This window comes from Taeniopygia guttata, chromosome W, assembly GCF_048771995.1.
Source record: "Taeniopygia guttata chromosome W, bTaeGut7.mat, whole genome shotgun sequence".
Taxonomy (NCBI): domain Eukaryota; kingdom Metazoa; phylum Chordata; class Aves; order Passeriformes; family Estrildidae; genus Taeniopygia; species Taeniopygia guttata.
In genome coordinates, this window is record NC_133064.1 from 6,059,244 (window position 1) to 6,064,836 (window position 5,593).

At 52.0% G+C, this 5,593-nt stretch overlaps 1 long non-coding RNA gene across 1 annotated transcript; it reads right to left on the minus strand.

Annotated features, from left to right (window-relative positions):
• Positions 1-551: 551 nt before the first annotated feature.
• LOC140682112 (uncharacterized) lies at positions 552-1,847 on the minus strand. Its single transcript, XR_012053359.1, has 2 exons — positions 1,606-1,847; positions 552-1,181 (listed from the first exon to the last, which is right to left on the minus strand). It is a non-coding gene; the product is annotated as an uncharacterized lncRNA (long non-coding RNA).
• Between the last annotated feature and the right edge of the window lie 3,746 nt (positions 1,848-5,593).

Consider the following 5,593-nt stretch of genomic DNA (forward strand, 5'->3'; position numbering starts at 1 on the left):
CAGGGGAGCCCTACAAACTGAAATCAGGAACCTGGACTGGTGAGTTTTCTTTCCCAGGAAAACAGCCGATGTTTTTGCTCAGGGTCCTGTGACCCTGAGCAGGCAGCTGATTGCAAAAAATCCAAACATCGAAGGATGGGCCCCATACAGAAGCTGCCTCCACCTCATACTTGTGCTGCCCTGACAGTCCCAGAGGAGCCCTACAAACTGACATCAGGAACCCGGACTGGTGAGTTTCTTGCCCAGGGAAAACCGCCGATGTTTATGCTCAGGTTCCTGTGGCCCTGAGCAGGCAACTGATTGCAAAAAATCTAAACATCGCAGGATGGGCCCATTTCAGAAGCTGCCCCCACCTCATACTTGTGCTGCCCTGACAGTCCCAGAGGAGCCCTACAAACTGACATCAGGAACCTGGACTGGTGAGTTTTCTTTCCCAGGGAAAACAGCCTGTCATGGTTTGACGCTGGCACAATGCCAGCGCCCCATGAAAATACAACTTACCAATCAAATGCTGTGAAATGTGATCAAGAACAGAGCAAAGCAGGCCAAACTTAATAACAAAAGAAAAAGCTTTATTACACTACTACTACTACTACTATAAAAGGAACAGAAAGGAAAGGAAAAAAAACACACAAAATTCGAAATGAAAACCTTCCAAAACATTTCTCCTCCCTCCACCCAACTCCACCAAACCCCAGCGAGACCCATTTGGATCCTTAATCAAGTTTTCACCCTTCAATATAATCAATACTGAGTCCATCGGGGAAGAGAGGAGTCCCCCTTGCAACCACAGACCCCCAGGAAACACAACTGCCACCTTTTGTGTTTCCAATGTCACACGTGGCACTACCCAGACACACCGGGCCAGTGTGACATTCTCTTCTCCATGTCACAGTGCTCTCACCACTGTGCATGGACAGAGACTGCTTATAGGGCCCCTTTAAGGATGCTTTGCCAAGGACCACCAGGAACAACAGTCCAGTATCACAATTCGGGACTAGAGTCCCCCCCATTTTCCCCTGGGGCCGAGGGTCCAAAAGACAGAGATCGCCTTCTCTTCTTCCTGAAGATGGAGGGCATCCTCACACCCTCCTCAGCTCTCTCTCTGTCCACTCCAAAACTGGTAGTTGCTGCAGAAGGTCTCTTGGTTCACCAATGCATCCCCCTAAAATGCAGTCCCTCTTGAAAGAAAGAGTGGTTCAGTCTATGGTAAACAAGCAGAGTCCAGCCAAAGGCCACTCTATCATCTGCCCCCAACCTTCTTCACTAAAGATCTGAGGTTTCAAGCTGTCTCTCTTTTCTTCAAATTCAGGAGGAGTAATATCTCATGAAGCCCTCATTTCTCAGGAAGGGTTAAAAGTCCCAACTCCCAAGGATGGCTCGCTGCCCAGGCTCCAGCTCCCACAGCCCGGCTGGGCACCTTGCGGCCCCCTCCCCCGCTCTTCTCCTTCCCTGCGGCGAACTGCTGATAAAACCACCGAGTCTCTTTCTCTCTCTTGGGAGATAGAGAGACTCTGGGGGGGAACGGAGACATCCCAGATTTCTCCACCCTTCCATCTGCAGGAGCTGACCCAGTCGGTTCCGATCCTTTACCTCCTGGCCTACCTGTGCAGGCCGCATGGCTCCCCTCCCCCACCCAGCCCGGGCTGGGCAGGGGAGGTCCGTACCATGCGATGACCGGAACCAAAGAAGGACGAGTCCTCCTGGGAATTCCGCTTTTAACCCCTCTGTGTTCTCAGAGGCGTGTCCACCTTCAATTGGTCACCCCAAGTGTCAGTATCTAAACCTGACCCCTGACTGGATGAACATCTTCCTTCTAAAAAAAATTCTCTTCCCGTGTCAAACCATGACACAGCCGATGTTTCTGCTCAGGGTCCTGTGGCCCTGAGCAGGCTGCTGATTGCAAAAAATCCAAACATCGAAGGATGGGCCCCATACAGAAGCTGCCTCCACCTCATACTTGTGCTGCCCTGACAGTCCCAGAGGAGCCCTACAAACTGACATCGGGAACCTGGACTGGTGAGTTTTCTTTCCCAGGGAAAACAACCGATGTTTTTGCCCAGGGCCCTGGTCCCTTAGCGGGGAGCTGACTGCAAAAAATCAGAATATCGAAGGATAGGCCCCATAGAGAATCTGCCACCACCTTATATTTCTGCTGCCCTGACAGTCCCAGAGAAGCCCTACAAACTGACATCAGGAACCTGGACTGGTGAGTTTTCTTTCCCAGGGTAAACAGCCGATGTTTGTGCTCATGGTCCTGTGGCTCTGAGCAGGCAGCTGATTGCAAAAAATCCGAACATCGAAGAATGGGCCCCATACAGAAGCTGCCTCCACCTCATACTTCTTCTGCCCTGACAGTCCCAGAGGAGCCCTACAAACTGACATCAGGAACCTGGACTGGTGACTTTTCTTGCCCAGGGAAAACCGCCGATGTTTATGCTCAAGATCCTGTGGCCCTGAGCAGGCAACTGATTGCAAAAAATCTGAACATCGGAGAATGGGCCCCATACAGAAGCTGCCTCCACCTCATACTTGTGCTGCCCTGACAGTCCCAGAGGAGCCCTACAAACTGACATCAGGAACCTGGACTGGTGAGTTTTCTTTCCCAGGGAAAACAGCCGATGTTTCTGCTCAGGGTCCTGTGGCCCTGAGCAGGCAGCTGATTTCAAAAAATCCAAACATCGAAGGATGGGCCCCATACAGAAGCTGCCTCCACCTCATACTTGTGCTGGCCTGACAGTCCCAGAGGAGCCCTAGAAACTGACATCAGGAACCTGGACTGGTGAGTTTTCTTTCCCAGGGAAAATAGCCGATGTTTTTGCTCAGGGCCCTGTGGCTCTGAGCTGGCATGTGACTACAGAAAATCCGAACATCGGAGGATAAGTGCCAGACCGGAGCTGCCCCCACCTCATACTTGTGCTGCCCTGACAGTCCCAGAGGAGCCCTACAAACTGACATCAGGAACCGGGGCTGGTGAGTTTTCTTTCCCAGGGAAAACAGCCGATGTTTCTGCTCAGGGTCCTGTGGCCCTGAGCAGGCAGCTGATTGCAAAAAATCCAAACATCGAAGGATGGGCCCCATACAGAAGCTGCCTCCACCTCATACTTTTGCTGCCCTGAAAGTCCCAGAGGAGCCCTACAAACTGACATCAGGAACCTGGACTGGTGACTTTTCTTTCCCAGGGAAAACAACCAATGTTTTTTCCCAGGGCTCTGTGCCCCTTAGCGGGGAGCTGACTGCAAAAAATCAGAAAATCGAAGGATACGCCCCATAGAGAATCTGCCACCACCTTATATTTCTGCTGCCCTGACAGTCCCAGAGAAGCCCTACAAACTGACATCAGGAACCTGGACTGGTGAATTTTCTTTCCCAGGGAAAACAGCCAATGTTTGTGCTCAGGGTCCTGTGGCCCTGAGCAGGCAGCTGATTGCAAAAAATCAGAACATCGAAGGATGGGCCCCATACAGAAGCTGCCTCCACCTCATACTTCTGCTGCCCTGACAGTCCCAGAGGAGCCCTAGAAACTGACATCAGGAACCTGGACTGGTGAATTTTCTTTCCCAGGGAAAATAGCCGATGTTTTTGCTCAGGGCCCTTTGCCCCTTAGCGCGGAGCTGACTGCAAAAAATCCAAGTATCAAAGGATGGGCCCCATCGAGAATCTGCCTCCACCTCATACTTGTGCTGCCCTGACAGTCCCAGAGGAGCCCTACAAACTGACATGAGGAACCAGGGCTGGTGAGTTTTCTTTCCCAGGGAAAACAGCCGATGTTTCTGCTCAGGGCCCTGTGGCTCTGAGCTGGCATGTGACTACAAAAAATCCGAACATCGAAGGATAAGTGCCAGACCGGAGCTGCCTCCACCTCATACTTGTGCTGGCCTGACAGTCCCAGAGGAGCCCTACAAACTGACATCAGGAACCGGGGCTGGTGCGTTTTCTTTCCCAGGGAAAAGAGTCGATGTTTCTGCTCAGGGTCCTGTGGCCTTGAGCAGGCAGCTGATTGCAAAAAATCAGAACATCGAAGGATGGGCCCCATACAGAATCTGCCTCCACCTCATACTTGTTCTGCCCTGACAGTCCCAGAGGAGCCCTACAAACTGACATCAGGAACCTGGACTGGTGAGTTTTCTTTCCCAGGGAAAACAGTCGATGTTTCTGCTCAGGGTCCTGTGGCCCAGAGCAGGCAACTGATTACAAAAAATCTGAACATCGAAGGATGGGCCCCATACAGAAGCTGCCTCCACCTCATACTTGTGCTGCCCTGACAGTCCCAGAGGAGCCCTACAAACTGACATCAGGAACCTGGACTGGTGCGTTTTCTTTCCCAGGGAAAGCGGCCGATGTTTCTGCTCAGGGTCCTGTGGCCCTGAGCAGGCAGCTGATTTCAAAAAATCCGAACATCGAAGTATGGGCCCCATACAGAAGCTGCCTCCACCTCATACTTCTGCTGCCCTGACAGTCCCAGAGGAGCCCTACAAACTGACATCAGGAACCTGGACTGGTGAGTTTCTTGCCCAGGGAAAACAGCCGATGTTTATGCTCAGGTTCCTGTGGCCCTGAGCAGGCAACTGATTGCAAAAAATCTAAACATCGAAGGATGGGCCCATTTCAGAAGCTGCCCCCACCTCATACTTGTGCTGCCCTGACAGTCCCAGAGGAGCCCTAGAAACTGACATCAGGAACCTGGACTGGTGAATTTTCTTTCCCAGGGAAAATAGCCGATGTTTTTGCTCAGGGCCCTTTGCCCCTTAGAGCGGAGTTGACTGCAAAAAATCCAAGTATCGAAGGATGGGCCCCATAGAGAATCTGCCTCCACCTCATATTTGTGCTGCCCTGACAGTCCCAGAGGAGCCTTACAAACTGACATCAGGAACCCGGTCTGGTAAATTTTCTTTCCCAGGGAAAACAGCCGATGTTTGTGCTCAGGGCCCTGTGGCTCTGAACCGGCTGCTGTCTGCAAAAAATCCAAACATCGAAGGATGGGCCGCATACAGAAGCTGCCTCCACCTAATACTTGTGCTGCCCTGACAGTCCCCGAGGAGCCCTACAAACTGACATCAGGAACCTGGACTGGTGACTTTTCTTGCCCAGCAAAAACCGCCGATGTTTATGCTCAAGATTCTGTGGCCCTGAGCAGGCAACTGATTGCAAAAAATCTGAACATCGGAGGATGGGCCCCATACAGAAGCTGCCTCCACCTCATACTTGTGCTGCCCTGACAGTCCCAGAGGAGCCCTACAAACTGACATCAGGAACCGGGGCTGGTGCGTTTTCTTTCCCAGGGAAAACAGTCGATGTTTCTGCTCAGGGTCCTGTGGCCCTGAGCAGGCAGCTGATTGCAAAAAATCCGAACATCGAAGGATGGGCCCCATACAGAAGCTGCCTCCACCTCATACTTGTTCTGCCCTAACAGTCCCAGAGGAGCCCTACAAACTGACATCAGGAACCTGGACTGGTAAGTTTTCTTGCCCAGGGAAAACAGCCGATGTTTATGCTCAGGTTCCTGTGGCCCTGAGCAGGCAACTGATTGCAAAAAATCTAAACATCGAAGGATGGGCCCATTTCAGAAGCTGCCCCCACCTCATACTTGTGC